We start from the raw sequence: 21,574 nt of genomic DNA, 5'->3' as shown, positions 1-21,574 counted from the left end.
AGGTGGTATCAGACAGGGGAAGCAATTTCATGTCTGCTTATTTAAAGGCCATGTGGAAGGAGTGTGGTGTGACATACAAGTTCACCACACCCTATCATCCACAAACAAATGGACTAGTGGAGAGATTTAATAAAACTCTCAAAGGCATGATTATGGGACTCCCTGAAAAACTCCGCAGGAGATGGGATATTCTTTTACCATGCCTCCTTTTTGCTTACAGGGAGGTACCCCAGAAAGGAGTGGGCTTCAGCCCCTTTGAACTCCTCTTTGGACACCCTGTGAGAGGTCCTCTAACACTTGTTAAGGAGGGTTGGGAACAACCTTTAAAAGCTCCAAAGCAAGACATAGTGGACTATGCACTTGGCCTCAGATCAAGGATGGCTGAGTACATGAAAAAGGCCAGTAAAAACCTTCAGGCCAGCCAAGAGCTCCAAAAGCAATGGCATGACCAGAAGGCTGTTTTGGTTCAGTACCAACCAGGGCAGAAAGTGTGGGTCTTGGAGCCTATGGCCCCAAGAGCACTCCAAGATAAATGGAGTGGACCCCACACAATTGTTGAAAAAAAGGGTGAAGCCACCTACTTAGTTGACTTAGGCACTGCCAGGAGTCCCCTTAGGGTGCTCCATGTCAATCGCCTGAAACCCTACTATGACAGGGCTGATCTCACCCTGCTCATGGCAACTGATGAGGGACAGGAAGAAGAGAGTGACCCTCTCCCTGATCTCTTCTCTTCCACAGAACAAGATGCTCTAGTGGAAGGTGTAGTTTTGGCTGATTGTCTTACTGCTGAGCAGAAAGACCATTGCATAAATCTCCTGGGTCAGTTTTCTAAACTCTTCTCTACTGTGCCAGGTACCACTTCTTGGTGTGAGCACACTATAGATACTGGAGACAGCTTGCCTGTCAAAAGTAAAATCTATAGGCAGCCTGACCATGTCAGAGACTGCATAAAGCAAGAGGTGCAGAAAATGTTAGAACTGGGAGTGGTTGAGCACTCTGAAAGTCCATGGGCTTCTCCTGTGGTACTTGTACCAAAACCTCATTCCAAAGATGGAAAGAAGGAAATGCGGTTTTGTGTTGACTACAGAGGTCTCAACCAGGTAACCAAAACCGATGCTCACCCTATACCCAGGGCAGATGAGCTCATAGATACACTGGCATCTGCTAAGTATATAAGCACTTTTGACTTGACTGCAGGGTATTGGCAGATCAAATTATCAGAAGGTGCAAAAGCAAAAACTGCATTTTCAACCATTGGAGGCCATTACCAATTCACAGTAATGCCTTTTGGATTGAAAAATGCACCTGCCACTTTTCAGAGGTTGGCGAACACAGTCCTGCAAGGGCTGGAAGCTTTTAGTGCAGCATATCTGGACGATATAGCTGTCTTTAGCTCCAGCTGGGATGATCACCTGGTCCACCTACAGAAAGTTTTGGAGGCCCTGCAAAAGGCAGGCCTCACTATCAAGGCTTCAAAGTGCCAGATAGGGCAGGGGAAGGTGGTTTATCTGGGACACCTTGTTGGTGGGGAACAGATTGCACCACTTCAGGGGAAAATCCAAAATATTATAGATTGGGTTCCCCCTACTACTCAGACTCAGGTGAGAGCCTTCCTAGGACTCACTGGGTATTACAGGAGGTTCATTAAGAACTATGGCTCCATTGCAGCCCCTCTTAATGACCTCACATCCAAGAAAATGCCTAAAAAGGTATTATGGACAGCAAACTGTCAGAAAGCTTTTGAGGAGCTGAAGCAGGCCATGTGCTCTGCACCTGTCCTAAAAAGCCCTTGTTACTCTTGAAAATTCTATGTCCAAACTGATGCATCTGAATTAGGAGTAGGGACAGTCCTATCACAACTTAATTCTGAGGGCCAGGATCAACCTGTTGCTTTTATTAGTAGGAGGTTGACCCCTAGAGAAAAGCGTTGGTCTGCCATAGAGAGGGAGGCCTTTGCTGTGGTCTGGGCACTGAAGAAGTTGAGGCCATACCTGTTTGGCACTCACTTCATTGTTCAGACAGACCACAAACCTCTACTTTGGCTAAAACAAATGAAAGGTGAAAATCCTAAATTGTTGAGGTGGTCCATATCCCTACAGGGAATGGACTATACAGTGGAACATAGGCCTGGGAGTAGCCACTCCAATGCAGATGGACTCTCCAGATATTTCCACTTAGACAATGAAGACTCATCAGGTCATGGCTAGTCTTATTGTCCTTCGTTTGGGGGGGGGTTGTGTAGGAAAGTACCATCTTGCCTGGCACGTTACCCCCATTTTTCACTGTATATATGTTGTTTTAGTTGTATGTGTCACTGGGACCCTGCCAGCCAGGGCCCCAGTGCTCATAAGTGTGCCTGAATGTGTTACCTGTGTTATGACTAACTGTCTCACTGAGGCTCTGCTAATCAGAACCTCAGTGGTTATGCTCTCTCATTTCTTTCAAATTGTCACTAACAGGCTAGTGACCAATTTTACCAATTTACATTGGCATACTGGAACACCCTTATAATTCCCTAGTATGGGGGTTCCAGGAGATCCCTATGGGCTGCAGCATTTCTTTTGCCACCCATAGGGAGCTCTGACAATTCTTACACAGGCCTGCCACTGCAGCCTGAGTGAAATAACGTCCACGTTATTTCACAGCCATTTTACACTGCACTTAAGTAACTTATAAGTAACCTATATGTCTAACCTTTACCTGGTAAAGGTTGGGTGCTAAGTTACTTAGTGTGTGGGCACCCTGGCACTAGCCAAGGTGCCCCCACATTGTTCAGGGCCAATTCCCCGGACTTTGTGAGTGCAGGGACACCATTACACGCGTGCACTACATATAGGTCACTACCTATGTGTAGCTTCACCATGGTAACTCCGAATATGGCCATGTAACATGTCTAAGATCATGGAATTGCCCCCTCTATGCCATCCTGGCATTGTTGGTGCAATCCCATGATCCCACGGGTCTCTAGCACAGACACTGGCACTGCCAAACTGCCTTTCCCGGGGTTTCACTGCAGCTGCTGCTGCTGCCAACCCCTCAGACAGGTTTCTGCCCTCCTGGGGTCCAGCCAGGCCTGGCCCAGGAAGGCAGAACAAAGGACTTCCTCAGAGAGAGGGTGTTACACCCTCTCCCTTTGGAAAATGGTGTTAGGGCTGGGGAGGAGTAGCCTCCCCCAGCCTCTGGAAATGCTTTCATGGGCACAGATGGTGCCCATTTCTGCATAAGCCAGTCTACACCGGTTCAGGGACCCCTCAGCCCTGCTCTGGCGCGAAACTGGACAAAGGAAAGGGGGGTGACCCCTCCCCTGACCTGCACCTCCCCTGGGTGGTGCCCAGAGCTCCTCCAGTGTGCTCCAGACCTCTGCCATCTTGGAAACAGAGGTGCTGCTGGCACACTGGACTGCTCTGAGTGGCCAGTGCCAGCAGGTGACGTCAGAGACTCCTTCTGATAGGCTCCTTCAGGTGTTGCTAGCCTATCCTCTCTCCTAAGTAGCCAAACCCTCTTTTCTGGCTATTTAGGGTCTCTGTCTTTGGGGATTCCTTAGATAACGAATGCAAGAGCTCATCCGAGTTCCTCTGCATCTCTCTCTTCACCTTCTGCCAAGGAATCGACTGGTGACCGCGCTGGAAGCCTGCAAAACTGCAACAAAGTAGCAAAGACGACTACTGCAACTCTGTAATGCTGATCCTGCCGCCTTCTCGACTGCTTTCCTGGTGGTGCATGCTGTGGGGGTAGTCTGCCTCCTCTCTGCACTAGAAGCTCCGAAGAAATCTCCCGTGGGTCGACGGAATCGTCCCCCTGCAACCGCAGGCACCAAAGAACTGCATCACTGGTACCCTGGGTCTCCTCTCAGCACGACGAGCGAGGTCCCTTGAATCCAGCAACTCTGTCCAAGTGACTCCCACAGTCCAGTGACTCTTCAGTCCAAGTTTGGTGAAGGTAAGTCCTTGCCTCCCCACGCCAGACTGCATTGCTGGGAACCGCGACTTTTGCAGCTACTCCGGCCTCCGTGCACTTCCGGCGGAAATCCTTTGTGCACAGTCCAGCCTGGGTCCACGGCACTCTAACCTGCATTGCACGACCTCCTAAGTTGTCCTCCGGCGACGTGGGACTCCTTTGTGCGACTTTGAGTGAGCACTGTTTCACTCCACTTCGTAGTGCCTGTTCCGGTACTTCTGCGGGTGCTGCGTGCTTCTGAGAGGGCTCCTTGTCTTGCTCGACGCCTCCTCTGTCCCCAGACGTAATTGGCGACATCCTGGTCCCTCCTTGGCCACAGCAGTTTCCAAAAACCCTAACTGCATGATTTGCAGCTAGCAAGGCTTTTTGGCGGTCTTTCTTCAGGAAAACACTTCTGTACGACTCTCCACGGCGTGAGGGATCCGTCCTCCAAAGGGGAAGTTCCTAGCCCTTGTCGTTCCTGCAGAACCTTCAGCTTCTACTGTCCAGTAGCAGCTTCTTTGCATCCACAGCTGGCATTTCCTGGGCATCTGCCCATCTCCGACTTGCTTGTGACTTTTGGACTTGGTCCCCTTGTTCCACAGGTACCCTCGACTGGAAATCCATCGTTGTTGCATTGCTGGTTTGTGTCTTTCCTGCAGAATTCCCCTATCACGACTTCTATGTCCTTTGGGGAACTTTAGTGGACTTTGCCCTCACTTTTCAGGGTCTTGGGGTGGGCTATTTTTCTAACCCTAACTGTTTTCTTACAGTCCCAGCGACCCTCTACAAGGTCACATAGGTTTGGGGTCCATTCGTGGTTCGCATTCCACTTTTGTAGTATATGGTTTGTGTTGCCCCTATCCCTATGTGTCCCCATTGCATCCTATTGTAACTATACATTGTTTGCACTGTTTTCTAATACTATTACTGCATATTTTGGTATTGTGTACATATATCTTGTGTATATTTGCTATCCTCATACTGAGGGTACTCACTGAGATACTTTTGGCATATTGTCATAAAAATAAAGTACCTTTATTTTTAGTATATCTGTGTATTGTGTTTTCTTATGATATTGTGCATATGACACTAGTGGTACTGTAGGAGCTTCACTAGTCTCCTAGTTCAGCCTAAGCTGCTCTGCTAAGCTACCATTATTTATCAGCCTAAGCTGCTAGACACCCTATACACTAATAAGGGATAACTGGGCCTGGTGCAAGGTGTAAGTACCCCTTGGTACTCACTACAAGCCAGTCCAGCCTCCTACAATATAATTTTTTTTTTAACCATGGCACATCTTAAAGATCCACGTTTCACTGATGAGGAGTTAAGAGTCATGGTGGATGAAATCATAAGAGTAGAGCTGCAATTGTTCGGAGCCTAAGTCCAGCTCACTACTCTCAGTAGGAAAATGGAAATGTTGGATAGGATAGTCGACAGAGCGAATGCTGTAGGCCCTACATTGCGTACAAAGGAGGACATCAGGAAGAGGTGGAATGAGCTCAGGTGCAAGGTCCATTCCCTTGTCTCCAGGCACCAGTTGCAGGCCAAGAAGGCTGGCAGTAGAATTCCCTAGAACTCCAGCCCTGGGAGGAGAAGGTCTTGGCCATCCTGCATCCTGATGGCTTGACTGAATTACCTGGGGGAGTGGAGTCTGGTAAGTTACAACAATAAAAATTTCGCCAAAATGTTATGTCATGCATGCTCACTGCTCACCTTTTCCCACCTTCACTGTCATTCCACTGACCAGCCCAGTGTCCACCTGTCAAAAGACCCCTGTCTGTAGTCTCACACTTGAATTAGACTCACCTTGGGGAACAACATCTCTGTGTACTACAGGGACTGACAAGACTACAACTCCCAGCAGGCACAGTTCCTCTAACTCCAAAAGCCAGCCGAGTGTCCTCTGCTCCAAAGATCCCTGTTTGATAACTCCCAATCAAAGTGTACTCATCTGGAAGGATAACATTTGTATAGTGTGTGTAGTACAGGGAGTGACATGACTGCTAAGGACAGGAGGTACTGTTACTGTTACTCCAGTCAGCCAAAAGAGTGTATTTTGCTCCAAAGACCCCTGTTTGTCAACTCCCAATTGAAGTGTATTCACCTGGGAGGATAACATTTGTATAGTGGGTGTAGTACAGGGACTGACATGACTACAACTCCCCTGCTGAAGTCCCCTAAGTGGTAAGGGTATACCCAGATGTTGGTCGCATGCTCACTTTGCCTCTAGACTCAAGTTAGCTAGGCTGATGAAGGATGATACCCTGAAACAAGTCCCAAGATGCTTGTTTCCAGTCCAGGAAGGACCTGGCCTGGCAAGTGGGGTTGGACTGTTCCCATGGGGGAACAGGGTCAAGACTGATTTGCATATGGCTGGTTCCAAAACGGGATGGCATGGTGAGCAAAATAACAATGGATTAAACCCAGATCTGTGACTGGGGGTAAGTGTTTGAAAGGTTACAGCATTCTGTCCATCATCCTTTTGTGTTGCTGAAGTAGCCCTAAGTGGGAAGGGTATACCCATACATGGGTCCTATGCTCACTGTGCCACTGATTTCAAGCTAGCCTGGCTGATGAAGGCTGAAATTGGCCTCAGAATGCTTGTTTCTGGTCCAGGGAGGACCTGCCCTGGTGGTTTGGGATGGACTCTTTCCATGGGGAACAGAGTTGACTGACTTGCTAATAGCTGGGTCCAAACCGGGATGGCATGGTGTTCAAAAGAACGATGGATTAAATCCAGATCTGGGACTGGGTGAGTGTTTGAAAAGTTTCAGTACTCCGTCCTTCATCCTTTTGTGTTGCTGAAGTTGCCCTGAGTGGGAATGGTATGCCCAGGCGTGGGTCCCGTGCTCTTTGTGCCACTGGATTCAAGCTAGCCTGGGAGCAATCATGCCACTTCCAGCAGGTGATAGGGCCCTGCCTTCTCACCAGAGGAGTTGGAGAGGCTGGTGACTGAGGTCTTACCTCTGTATGAGCAGCTTTGTGGTGCCCCACAGAAGCAGGTAAGTGCCATATGTTGAGTTCATTCACATTGTGGTGTGTGTGGTGTTTTGTGTTTCCTGATCCACCTTGTGTTGGATGCACAGAACTAGGTGAGGTGACATTACAGCCATCCACTGACATCTCTTTCCTCATGAATGTTGTATATGTGAGATAACATGTATGTACATGACAGCACGAGCTGAGTATTCATGTTGTAAGTGTCAGTTGTGAGTAATGTGAGCTACTTGTGTGTTGCCATAGAGATTTCTTCTCACATTTGCCCTTGCTAGACTGTTGTTTGTAAGGAACGTCATCACCCTGTCTGCCCTTCACGTTGGCACACACACCACATGCCAATTTGTTGTTGTCTACATGATGTACTGTAAGGCATGGAAGTGATGGGAATGTGGTGTCATGTAGGTTATGTCTGCTCAGCCTGCCTTTGTTTGTTGGATTCCATCTCTGTAGGCTTGACATATATGTCCACAGCCGGCGGAGAGCCCAATGCAGAAAAACATGGGAGGACCTGAGACACTGGGCCTGGAAGATCACAGGGGCTAAGATAGGGCTGTCCGCCCAACGTGGGCAGGGTGCACGTCGGACCATGACCCCCCTAATGGCTTGCATTCTGGCAGTGCTCTAACCGGAGCTTGATTGGCGTTTGAGGGCAGCACCACAGCCACAAGGGGGTGAGTACAGGGCATATTCTTGGCTGTCACATTGCAAAGTGATTGAGTGAAGTTCTGACTGCTCCTCCTGACAATTAGGGATGAGCCTTGTGTCACACAGTAGATGTGTTTTATACTAATGTGCCTTGCCAATTGTACCAGGGACCTAGGACAAAACTGGGTGGAATCCTCAAACCACTTGCTCTGAAAGGACCACATATGGCTGTGTAATATTACCAATCATGTACTGTTTGTTGTTGTAGTGTGTGTTCTAGGCCAAAGATAAGTAGGTGATGGATTACTGTCCTCAGCCATGTGTCTGTGTAAATGTGTATGTTGGCATCAGCCATCCAGAAACTTGTTTTCTTCAGTGTATGATGTGTGCTGGTGCCTCACTGCAGTCTGTAATGTGAAGGTGTTCAACATACATGTGACTGGGCTTACATTGTTCTTTGGATGCAGCTATAGATCACTACTTTCCCATGGTAAGTGGTGAATGTCCATTGACATGAATTATGTGCCATCACTGTTGCAAACATTGCTTGTGCCTACATGTCATCATGTTTTCTTTTCTCTTTAGAAAACATGTTGCAGTTTCATACATGGTCTAGCTATGTAGATAGAATGATGTCTGAATACCATCACATATATGTGCATGGCAAACTGTTTGTGAAATAGTACTTTTACAATGGGGTTACATTTCAGGTTGTGCCACATACAAGAGTGTGTCACCATTGTGTATTGTCTGACACATTCCCACATGTGTCATAGTATGTCATTTGGCATGTACAACTGCATGAGCAATGAGATACATGACAGTTAGGCCCAGAGTTTAGAGCCACAATGTGAATAGCTGTGACCTTGATGTGGCTTTAGGTGGAAAAATATGCTACACATGTATAATGGTTAAGGTATGTGCCCTGACTTTTGGCATGTATTATGCAGTTTGGCATGACTTGCAGTTATGTTTTGGACACATGTTTGGGTACAGGCATTCATCCACAGACAGACATCTGGGTGAACAAAATGGGGGCAGTGATATAGCTTTTCCTTGGGCAACAGGGGGAGGGCCTTCTACAAGTCCTTGCAATTTTTGTGTCTCTCCAACATGCAAAGGACTTATGGCTTCTACTGAAGCACTCAGATTATGTGATTGTGAGGGGGGCCAGACATTAGTGGTGGTTACCCTGGGGTTTGCTGATTCATTGTGTTGTGTATTGTGGGGACATCTCTCCCTGACATATTAGACATGATGTCTACAGTGTTCATCTCTATGCCAAATGTGTGGCCTATCTGAGTAACATTGATACTACCTCCTTGACTCTATTGGGACGAATATCACATGGTTCAGAGTACATTTGCTGATATGTTTCCAGTGTGACATGGGCATTTCCATGTCACCTTCTTCAGGCTATTGTACTTTTCGCATCAACACAGCTGAGTTTTGGAGAATCATTTCTTATAGTTGTGTCATTATGTATATGACATATACATGTGTGCATGACCTTGTGTGGGACCTGTGGAAATGGACTTTGCATTGGCCTACTATTGTATGCCAACAGGTGACTGAGGTCTGATCCATGTGGCAAAGCTTTGGCGGTGATGAGGTCTCCTAGTTGGTGAATGGTTATTGTGATTGCACAAACTGAACCATGCAATTGTGGTTGTCTGAGATCCAGAACTTCCTGTGGGCAACTGTTGATAATTCATATGGCATGCATGCATATGGTATGGCACATGTATGGGCCACTTAGGTGGAGTTTATTGCTGGGGCCTACTTGACATTATGGCAATGTTTGCTAATCAGAGCTGTTGTTCAAGTTTGATCACGGGCATGTGATGACCCTATTCTCTTTAGTCTTGGCAGCATCAGCACAGGCAAGGGGAGTCGAAGTGGCAGAGCCGAGTGGGGAAGCATGGCCACGGGACCTCAGGTCAAGACACCACTGACACAGAGGGACCCAGTGGCCCAGGGGCAAGGGGAGTGTCACTGGAGAGACCAAATCTACATCCTCAACATCATTGGATTCCTCCTTCAGTGGCTACTTCCTAGTGGTGGCGGACTCATTGGGGCACCCCCTGTACAATCCTGTCCACCACCCCCATTCAATCACCGCCCTCCCTGTTGCTCCCCACCAAGTTGGCCGTGCCCGCTCACCCAAGAGGGTGGGTGTCTCCTTCACCGCAGGCACTTCCACCCCACCCCTGTTACCCCTGCTGCTCTCAGTGAGGAGGCTATTGACCTTCTAAGAATGATCTCTGTGTGTCAGTCAGCCATTGTGAATGCTATCTAGGGATTGACCACCCAACTACAACAAACCAATGCATTCCTGGAATGCATTCATGGTGCAATGAATGGCCTACAGAGATCTTTTCTGGCTCTGGCCTCCTCACTGATAGCAGTCAGTCACCCCCACCTTCCTTCCCCCCTCCAGCTCCTTCTTCCCAATCCAAATCCCCCTATCTACCCAAAGCACACAGACAGATCCACAGGGATGCACTACAACAGCCAAGAGGAACACACACAAACACACGCACCCCAAAACACAATGGCATGCACACAAAAAAACAACCACACACAAACACAACAACAGTCACAACTTCCCTGGACACCCTCACAAGCCTCAGCATCACCCACACGACATCCAGCAGACCCACAGGCACCACACCAACAGTCAGTGACACATCCACCACACCCATCATACCCAGAGACACCACCCCAGAAGGTCCACAGACATCCACCACAAGCACCAAACCCAGAGACACTACAACTACAGACATCCACCACATCCAGCCAATCCCCAGTCACCACCCCAACAAATACAAACACATCCACCACTCCATCCCCCAGCACCTCCACCTCTGGTACCCCAAGACACACAAACACACTCACTCACCCACTCAACAGACACCCACCACACACAAGCATACTTCCCTGAAGCATGCACCAAAGACATCCATACCACCCCAGCCTACAACCACTCCCTAAACCACCAAATCCTGACCCCCTTCAGATGACCATCCCCTGTCCTTAGGAAAACATTTTTGTTTGACCTCAACCTTGCCCCTGTTGCCTCCACCTCTGTCCCAAACCCAATAGGCCCCTGTCCAGCTCCCAGCCCTTCCCTTCCACCCTCAAGGCCTTCACTGCCCCCCTGCAGGCACCCATGTTTCTTCTCCCAAGAAGAAGCCCACCTCTACCAAAAAGATCACCCCTCCCAAGCGCAAGCCCAAACCCCCCGTCCAAAATACGAAAGCCACCCACCCCACCCCTGGATAATCGCTGAGGTGCCTGCCTCCCCCTTGATGCCCCTTCTTGTGGAGGTTCCCTGGCAGTGAAGGAGTCAAGCTTGAGCACAGTGATGTGCATGAACATTTGATCATCGACTGTCCAATGGCCCTGGACATTTTACACTGTCTTCTAAAATAAACCCAAACAGTTGCTTTGTTGGGTACACCTTTTTCCTGCAATTCCTTTTCTACCTTTATGTTGTTCCTGAGTGGCTTGTGTTTTGTGCCTACAGTTGTGTGTGTTTCAGCCTGCTTGCTGATCCATGTTCTGTTTCTTGCAGTATGTGACTTTGCGGGCAGTGATGGTGACCCACGTGACAGGGGGATATGTTGAGTGTATGGATATATGGGTGTAAAGGCAATGGTGGAGCCATGGTATTGTGTACTGTTTGCTCAGGTAAGTATTTCATCTTGTGTTGTCCAATGTGAACATGTATGGTGTTACACTTGTCCCCCTGATATGGCTTATGTATTTATCTGATGTGTGTCAGCTTGAGTTTTATTTGTGCAGACATGTAGTGTGTTCCGTTGTGCTACCACTGTTTGCAAATGACTGTGCATGTGTCTATTTAGTTGTGTGTCCCTTGTAGCTAGTTTCTGTAGAGGTATATCCTGTGCAGTTGGAGTTGTATATGCTTTGTTGACTTGCACTTCCACATTGTGCAGATGGGCATGACATTTGGATCTAGTACTGTTTGTCGCTGTGACACATGCAGGGCCCATTCCTGTGCACATGTTGTTTTAGGGCCGTGTACAAAGTGATCCCAGTGCAGCCTCCTTCCCTGAGTGTTCCTGATGCCCCCATCCCTGTTGTGCAGGTACTGTTAGCATAATGCTCTTTGTCTATTTGTCTCTCTGTGTATTGCCAATGCCATTGTCCTTCCATTATGCTGTGATGTGTGTGTCCATTGCAGGGCTGTTTAATGGTAGTGTTGTTTGTGTTCCATGCCACATCGATACATATGGGTGTTGTATGTGACGACAGTTCCTGTCAGAGTGGAATATGAGTGTGTGAATTGTATCTGTATACGTGACGTTTGTGTGTTGTTGATGATGTGTGAGACAATGGTGTGTAGCCTTCACTGTCCTGTGCTAGAGATGTGTGGGCTTGTGTTTTTGTGTAGTGTTTCAGTGCAGTGTGAGTCGGCTGCCCAAAGAGGCGAATTGTGACTGTGGACGTGTCCGTCTTAATGTATGTTTCGGACTGTGCACAGAATGTAACATGTACCTGATGCCCGTGGTGTGCCCCCCATATGATGTTGACAATGGTGCTATGATCTGTTTTTAAGGTTAATGATACAGGTAAGTGTGTGTACTTACGGTTGGTTGCACCCACAGCAGCATTGATCTGGTTGTCTTTCGATGATCAGCAGCATCAGCAGGACGTGTGTGATGGGCTTCATGGCAGCATCAGATGTATACGGCTGCCTGCAGGTGAGTGTCTCCCTTTATATTGTCCCTTTCCACCTGCTGTGATGTGGTGGTTGGCCTGCCTCGGTCACATTGGTGGTGTGCAACGTTGTAATGTGTCTGGCAGCAACACAGGCTCCTCCGGCCTGTTTGTGCTGCCTTGTGACCATGCTGGTCTAAGCTTCCTGGCGGAGCCAGCTGGATCACGGCGGTCGTTGCTCCATAGGCCTGCATGGCTCGTTATATGGCGGTCCGACCGTCATCCCAATGGCTGGTGGTCAGCTGCTATGGTGGTCTAAGGACCACCAAGCTCGTAATGTAGAATATGCAGCAAACAGCTAATTTGCTTTTGAAATAAAAAGATTGTAGCACTATCCTGTGTTCCTAACACAGAGGTAGCTAACCACTACAGCTTACTTATAGAAAGTATTTTCTACCAACAAAACAAACACATCTCCCCTAATGGAATTTTCTGAGGAAACCTGTGTTGGCAGACTACAACGGTCAGGACACAGACGCCATCCCAAATTCTAAATACGATGGTGGAATGTCTTTGAAGCACCATGGCACAAGAGGCCAAAGCAAGCAATGTAGTGGGAGGATGGCACTATGGCTTCCAATCCACACCAGGCAAATCCGAACCTACACTATACAAATTAATTGCAACTTCACAAAAAGAACAATGCTACCATGAATTAAAAATGGAACAATCAGTAACCTAATTTAAACCTAAAGTAACCAAACAAACCACTAGAATGTACAGCATGCTACAATATAAAGTAAAAACAATAAGACTCTTTGTAAATGGAGTACACTACTACAGCCAAAAGCCTACTATTAACAAAAAATCTATATCCCCACTCAACACCCAAAAAAACCGAAGTTAAAACATAATTCAGTAACAATATTTTTTTAAAAAATAATTATTAAACATATTATTTTTACATGAGTGTGAAAATATATAAAATAACAAATTACAAATTAACCTGATGAGTAAAATTAATGTGCAGTGTAAAAAGTTAAAAAACAGGAATTCATCTACTACCAGAATGTATAATGTACGTAAAATCAGATAAAAACAATTAGTGAACCATATAAAATTAAATATAAAAAACAATAATCACATCAAATACAAATGTTCTTTATTATATGTTATATAATAGTTTTTCAATAAAGCCCAAGACAAGAGTTATTTGTTGAAAACAGTTGTTACTTGCAGGGTACACCCAACATATGGTTTGCTGTTGGGAATTGCTTCTTCAGGGACGTAGGGGTAACATCAATAAAAATGTAATGCAATGCATTCTATGTTCATTGACTTAATCATTAATTAATTAACATGCACAAAATTTGATTGTTATCTATATTCCATATTTCTTACAATAACATATATGTTACCAGCATTTCTTCTCAATTTTTTCTAATCTTAAAGGTTTAAAGGTTCCTGCAAGAACGAAGATTAGAAAAACAATTATTTGTATAATGTAACCTTCTTTTTTAATTTCTATACTGCATGTTGGTGTGTTTATAGGTTTGCATGCAGTTTTACACTATGAAATGTACATTACTGTACATAAACTGTATTTGATGATTACAGTATACTTCAATTATGGCTTTATGGCCCTTTGAATGAATTTTCTTACATATATGGAGAATGCAGCTATATAGAGACAGAAATGTATTCATAACTATTATTAGCACACTAAATCATGATTTTTTGATATTCCTTATGTGACACTGCTTACCTTTAGGTATATGCTATAAGCCTTTTAAACCTTCTCCCAATAAATAGAATGTGTATTTCTATTACAATACTTCTGATACTGGCCTGTAATCAAATTAAAGGCTTTATGATGATTGCCGTCAGTAACAAAGGGCCAGATGTATCAAAGGGTTTTACCCATTCTGTGTCAATGGGAAAATGCTTTGGTACATATGGCCCAAAGTAACCACATACTCCACATACTCTGAAATTAATAGAGACAACCAGTTAACTATTCTCATTGGTCCGCCACCCTTAACCTTTCACTTAGACATCCCTGATGTGTTTCTCTTAAAACCTATGCCAGTCCAACCTAAAGCTTATAAGTAAAGGACCTTTCAAGTTCTCTGACAATAAATAATGTATTTCTTTTATGGTAATACTTTTAGTTATATCAGTGTGTCATTGGATTTAGGGCTTCATGTTGACTGCCATCAAAAGCAGAGTTGCAGCCAACTCTGAAATAAATACAGACAGTTGACTAAACTAGTTTGAAGTTCACACACCAAAATAAAGAGAATGTCCCATTATTCGTTTTATATATTCTAAAATAATTTTTCTAGGAAGCTACTGTTCCCAAACTGACAATCTATGAAGTACAACTAAACAGAAACACAATCCTTAACCCTTAATGGCTTCTCCATCTTGACTCAGATCTCCCCACAAAGTGACAGTATCACTGTCCACCAATTCCATCAAGTAAATGGAAGCAAATAAACCGTTCTTCTTAAATATTTCCTTCCTGCTCTTGCCATCTGACATCATTCAAACTGCACTTGCCCGCCAAAATGTCTTTTTTTTTTTTTTAAACGGCCACTTAGATTAATTCTATCATTTCGGTGGATGATGCAAGCAATCAAATATCAGCCACCTAACTCTACTATAGGCAAGCAAACCAATTTAAAAATAATCTATTTTGTGTTTTTCTATAAAAACATATTGTGACAAAACAACAAAATAGATATCATAAAAAAATATTATGATAGGAGCTCAGAATCAGGGCTTGTCCCTTCCTTCTTATTGCAAATACTAATGGATAAAGCCACTGTTATTATACAGTTTGAGTTAAAATTATGATCCCTTCGCTCAACAATGGTAATTAAAAGCTTTCTGTACTCTGACCTATCCACATATGACTTATGCCATGGCAGTATAGCAGGTGTATTTGTTTTTACAAAAGGTATTTAACTAAAGCCAGGATGCATGAGATTTACGGGCATATTTAAGAGCCCCTAGCACCACTGGAGCATCACTTTAAGTGACGCTCCAGAGGCGATAACCTCTGCTTCATATGTACAAGGAGTTGTAACTCCACTTTTTGCGGTATTACACCTCCTTGTAAATATAGGTCCCTCTGACGTAGTTTTCTGCATCAGAGGGGCGTGCAATGGGTGTTGCTGTGGACATGCCACAGCAACACCCATTGCATTTTGATGTTGCCTCAGATTTACGAGATTTTGTAAACCTGAAGCAGCGCCAAAATTTACCGCCACCTCTGAGGTGGCGATAGAAAGACACAACGAGGAGGAATACTTTTACTCCTCCTCGTTTTTTGCTTTTTCTATGCATGCTGCATTCTGCAGCGCATAAAAAGAGCAAAATGCCAGACATGATTGCTTATGTGCGGGAAGGTATTCCTTCCTGCACATAAACAATCATTTCAAAATTACGCTATGGCACTTCTGTGTGTGCTGCATTCTGCCAAGTGCCAATTCGCCATTTGTGATTGTTTATGTGCAGGAAGGGACACTGTGACAGTTACCGTACTATGAAGGAATAAATTGTTCCCTTTTACGTATTCTAGTAATAGTTCTTTACACCGGTTAGTGAAGCTCGGGTGGTACAAGGCTTTATTTTTCTCTTCTTCAAGTTATCCAAATATTTATCTTCATTAAGGGAAAAAAAAAAAAAACTGTAAAGTCTTTATGTCTGTCCTCTTGTGTCTTGTTATCTTTCTTTTATTGTACTTTCTTCCTTATTCATGTTTCTTCTGTTTTCCCTCCTAGGTATGTTGGTGGCTCCAGGGTAAGCTCATATGAAGTCCGAGAGAGAGAGAGAGAAGGAGGAAAGAAAATATGAAGCCTTATTAGGTAAGTGTACGGGTTTGTACTTTTTTTACTTCTTCTTCCCACACCCAAAACGTGTTTCACCACCTTTGTCTGATTTATATGTAGTGCCCTTTCCCTCTTGTGTTCGTCTTAAGTATTGGTTTCCATGCGTCGTTAATTAGTTACAAGTTTTTCCTTTTATTTTATCTTTTGGGCTCATACTTCACCCCTCTGTGCTCTCTGTGCTGTGCCTCCCTGCTAACTCCTATGGTGCCCGCATAGAAACCACATTTTCTAGCAACTGAAAAACAAAACACACTTGCATTCGCCCCGAGAACCAGATATCCAGCAACAGAGGGTTTTCTATTATCACTGTGCTTAGTTGATGACGTCTGTGTCATGCCTACCCTTTCCACATTCTGGTCCTCCCTCCGTCCTCCCCTATACATTTGTTATCTCTTCTCCCACCCATTCCCATGCCTGAGAAAGCCACGCTCCTCCAGGAACGTGGCTGGCTTCTTCGTCCGTCTCTCTCTCTCTCTCTCTCTCTCTCTCTCTCTCTCTCTCTCTCTCTCTCTGTCTCTCTGAGCTCGTCCTTCCTCCTCGTCACGGTCTGCCGACTTGGTGTACACCACTCGTCCTTCTGTCTCGACCTTTGGTACGACTCCTCCTCCGTCGTCTTTGCCTTTCCTCGTTTGTTCTCCCGGCATCTCCTCCTCCTTCTTTGGGTCCACGTTTTCTTTTTTTCGGACGTCGCCGTTTTCGCTGACTTCGTCCCGCACAGGAAGGAACTGTGGGAAGGCGCTCCTGAGAGTGCCCCTGGGGCACTCCATGTCCGCCCCCGGTAGCTGCGATACCTGTGCCCCGTCACAGACACCTTCCCACACATAAACAATCAAACCCTTAAAGGCATACATCCTTGTACAATGATGTAAGGATGCCTGCGTTGGCTCAATATAGTGCTAGCATAGGGGACAACACAGGGGTGCACCTTATTTAATGAAGCGCTCCGTCATTTTCTTTTAAATATGGTCCTTAGTTTGTGCAGCAAGGTAAAATCACACTGAAGAGATATCATGGTTTATAAAGAGTTGTTTCTCTGTGTGAGGTAATGGCCACATGCTACCTGTGAGACAGTAAAAAGGGGTTTTCTTGTGTCAATTTTGCTGTAGTGTGGTGTTATTACAAATCTGTTCTTTGCACTTGTAATGAAGGTGTTTATGTGTGATTATTAGTACAGTTGTTCTAAATAATGTTATTGGGAAACATTTATTTTCACTGTCATCACATACGCACACACACACACACACACACACATACGTACAAATATATATAAGATTTCCTTTGAAAGGGAAGGGAACACAAGCAACACAAGACCAGCTTTGGCCTATTTGGCCCTCTTCATTTGGGTATAGCTGAGTCCCAGAGTAATTACCAGTGGGTAAGGTTAATCAAGCATTCCAACCATCACTTTTTTGTATTCTTCATTGTAATGCCATAAGTACAAATGATATGGCCAGACACGGGTCATGTGCTCACTGTGACACTGGAACCAATCTACATCCACCTGAAGAGTCCCAAATAGACCAGAACAAGACTTGGGTTCAATGTTCCCTGTAAGGCGCGCGCGCGAGCGTGTGCGCACCTTTCCTTCCCCCATCGCGCAGGCCCCTTCGGCAAGCGCGCACGTTAATAAATAAGCCTTTTAGAGCGATATACGTGCTCCCCTAAGGCAGATAATGCTCATATTTGAATCTGGATTGAAGTGAATGAAAACAGTGTTTAAATGCCGCGGGGAGTGTTTTAAACATCATTTGGCGTACTTTAGCATACAAGCGAGCAAGTTATATTTATGTTGAAAATTAATGGTTAATGAGCTAGGAAATGCTTTAGAACAGTAGGAAATGTGCTGTTATCAACTTTTCCATCAATGTCATACTTCATAGTTGTTTATATGCATTATCACTTTCTCAGATCAAATAAGCCTTTTAGAGCGATAGTTGTGCTCCCCTAAGGCAGATAATGCTCATATTTTAATCTGGATTGAAGTGAATGAAAACAGCGTTTAAATGCCGCGGGGAGTGTTTTAAACATCATTTGGCGTACTTTAGCATACAAGCGAGCAAGTGATATTTATGTTGAAAATTAATGGTTAATGAGCTAGGAAATGCTTCAGAACAGTAGGAAATGTGCTGTTATCAACTTTCCCATCATTGTCATACTTCATAGTTGTTTATATGCATTATCACTTTCTCAGCTCAAATAAGCCTTTTAGGGCGATAGTTGTGCTCCCCTAAGGCAGATAATGCTCTTATTTGAATCTGGATTGAAGTGAATGAAAACAGCGTTTAAATGCCGCGGGGAGTGTTTTAAACATCATTTGGCGTACTTTAGCATACAAGCGAGCAAGTGATATTTATGTTGAAAATTAATGGTTAATGAGCTAGGAAATGCTTCAGAACAGTAGGAAATGTGCTGTTATCAACTTTTCCATCATTGTCATACTTCATAGTTGTTTATATGCATTATCACTTTCTCAGATCAAATAAGCCTTTTAGAGCGATAGTCGTGCTCTCCTATTGCAGAAAATTCTCATATTTGAATCTGGATTGAAGTCAACGAAAACAGCGTTTAAAGGCCGCGGGGAGTGTTTTAAACATCATTTGGTGTACTTTAGCATACAAGCGAGCAAGTGATATTTATGTTGAAAATTAATGGTTAATGAGCTAGGAAATGCTTCAGAACAGTAGGAAATGTGCTGTTATCAACTTTTCCATCATTGTCATACTTCGTAGTTGTTTATATGCATTATCACTTTCTCAGCTCAAATAAGCCTTTTAGAGCGATAGTCGTGCTCCCCTAAGGCAGATAATGCTCATATTTGAATCTGGATTGAAGTGAATGAAAACAGCGTTTAAAGGCCACGGGCAATGTTCCTCTGTTTTCTCTAACTGGGGTGTAGGTGGCACTTAACAGGTCATGTCCTTGGGGTGTGCAACCAGGTCACAAAACTGCCTTGATGCCCTATTGCATGGAGCAATGATATCCCTTTTTTTGCTTTAGTGGTATGGAGAGGCTAATGCCAAAGATCTTGGCTAGTTATGCGCTTCGCGCGCGTGAATGGTCAATTTCTTGGCGCACGTATCCTTGGCTGCAGCGCACAGAGACCGCACACTGCCGCACACAGTGAAAAAAAATTAGAAGGAACATTGCTTGGGTTGCTTGTGTTTCAGTACAGAGAAGACCTAGCTTGGAAGCACAGGCTGGACTGTTCCTGCTGGAGCAGGATAATGGTTGATTTGCATATGGCTGGTAAACTGAAATTGCATGGTTGCAAAACAACACTGTACTGGGATGCACCCCGAGTAATTACCAGTGGCTGAGATATTCAAGCATTCCATCCATCACATGTTTGTATTCTTCTTTGCAACACACTATGTAGGTGAATACCAGTAAAAAGGGAAGACTTCCGCCTAATGTGCGTAATGTGAGTGAGTTCACAGATACAGAACATATCCTGCACGTTGCTAAAGGTTATACCCATTATCATTTGATTGCTTTTTGAGCTTTGGGAAATGACTTACTCCCAAGTCAGAAAGCTTATAGCACACTGTCTCAATGGATGATGTCATGAGCGATGTTATCCATTATGTCATGTCATGACTGATGTAATATGCAGGGGCTTGGTGGGGGCGCCGTTAGTTACTTCAGTATACTATAACGTGAGTATTTTAGTGGTTTTTACACTTTTCCTTGTAGCCATAGCAGCACTTTAACTGTGTTTTTTCAGTGAGTTTTTGTTTTTTTCTTAAGTTCTTATTATCAAAACTAACTCTAACATCACTTTAACTTGTAGTTTTTTCAGTGAATTTCAATGGTGTTTTGATTAGGTGACTTTTTTTTATTTTTGGAGCTCACCCCTATTTACAGCTAACATTCAGCCAGGACGTGCACCTTAGCCCTCCGTGGCAGCCAATTCACCAAGGGCAGAATAAAGAGTGGACATTTTTAGCACACCTGAGGGGGAGGAAGAAAGTAAACACTGATTGAAATGTGATTTGTAATATGTGTGACCAGATCTTGAAGTGTTGTCATCGCAGGATGCACTCGTCAGACACAAGTCAAATGTGCCTGAATGTGTACTTCTGAGCAGAAATGGAAGCAGTGACAAGATGAAGGGGAGGAGGAACCAGACCACTAGAAGTCCTTCAAGCTGCGAGGAGGAAGAAGATCCAGTGTTACAGATGTTGTTAACATACTTCAATACATGTAAAAAAAAAAGTTACTTGTTCCAAAGGGCAGAACAAAACCATCATCTGTCCTGCTATTAACCCACAAATATTAAAATTCCTCAAAGCCTTCTTCGCAAGAATGAAAAAGTGAAGAAGAGCACGAAAATTATTTAAAAAATAGTTTTAAACAGTTTTTTAAACAATATAAACTAAAAAGTGAAATAAGTTTAACACGAATGTATAAAGCTAAAGCTAAGCAAATTGGACCCTCTATAAGAACTTTATAAAAAATTAAAAAAAACACTGGAAAAAACATTAGTGTGGTCTGCCTTTGTTGGGCTGGATGCAGGGCCTGGTCAGAGACCAGGTTGGCCAACTCTGAAATTTGACTGAAGGGCCCTACACCAACCCCACTGTGCATGGTTAAACGCTGTGCACAGTTGTCCTGACTACACGCAGATGGTTTGATGTAGGATCTCACTGCAGGCTAGGCCCTACAGGGAAATCCTGCTGCACAAAGTAAAAGGTTATGTACAGCAGGATTTGGCCACCTGATGTGGGTTGGGCACAGCACTTAACTGGAAGCAACGCCCTATGGCGAATCTCCAATGTACACAGTTGAGTGCATTGCATAGGGAGGATTGACTGCTCCATGCAATGTAGTGCATGGCCTGGCCATAGGTCGTCCAAGAAGCACCAGCTGCTCACCGCCAGAGGCTATGCGCAGCAGGGGAAGTCATTATGTGAAAATGTAAAAAAAACAAGAAATTAACTGGAAAAAAACAATTAGAAACTGAGTTATAGCTCAGACTCAAAAATGACAAACTGCAGAAATTTACCAATTGTGTCTCGTATTACCCCTTGTGTTGTGCATGACCTCACACATGACATCATTGATGACATCATAAGTGGCCATTCCTCCGCCATGCACAATGGTGTTATCAACGATGTCATTAGAGATATTATAAAGGATGTTATAAATGCAGTCATTCAACATGTCATGTGTGCTGTAATATCTGGATGCACAAGCAGTGCACTGCAAGGGTGCGGATTATAGTTATGTTAAGGCACAAGTTATTGTTATTTAAGAGAACTATAACTGATGAATCTCAGTGGTTTTGTTAGTTTGAAACGTTAGGTAAGTTTTATCTGTTATCTTACCAACCTGCAATGCCCCTTTAACCTCTGTTTTAAAGGAATTTCTAATGTTTTTTTTTTTTAATATGAAGTGAGTTAGTA

The 21,574-nt window shown here is 44.5% G+C and overlaps 1 long non-coding RNA gene across 1 annotated transcript in view; it reads left to right on the top strand.

Moving 5' to 3' along the window:
• The window catches only part of LOC138260393 (uncharacterized), a 78,910-nt gene that overhangs the window by 15,347 nt on the left and 41,989 nt on the right, over positions 1–21,574 (top strand). Inside the window, exon 3 of the long non-coding RNA XR_011198852.1 lies at positions 16,062–16,145. This is a non-coding gene — a long non-coding RNA (uncharacterized lncRNA). The remainder of the gene's footprint in view (positions 1–16,061; positions 16,146–21,574) is intronic.

This window comes from Pleurodeles waltl, chromosome 9 (genome assembly GCF_031143425.1).
Source record: "Pleurodeles waltl isolate 20211129_DDA chromosome 9, aPleWal1.hap1.20221129, whole genome shotgun sequence".
Classification (NCBI taxonomy): domain Eukaryota; kingdom Metazoa; phylum Chordata; class Amphibia; order Caudata; family Salamandridae; genus Pleurodeles; species Pleurodeles waltl.
The sequence above is the reverse complement of the archived record's forward strand: the minus strand, read 5'-3'. Positions and strand labels throughout refer to the sequence as shown.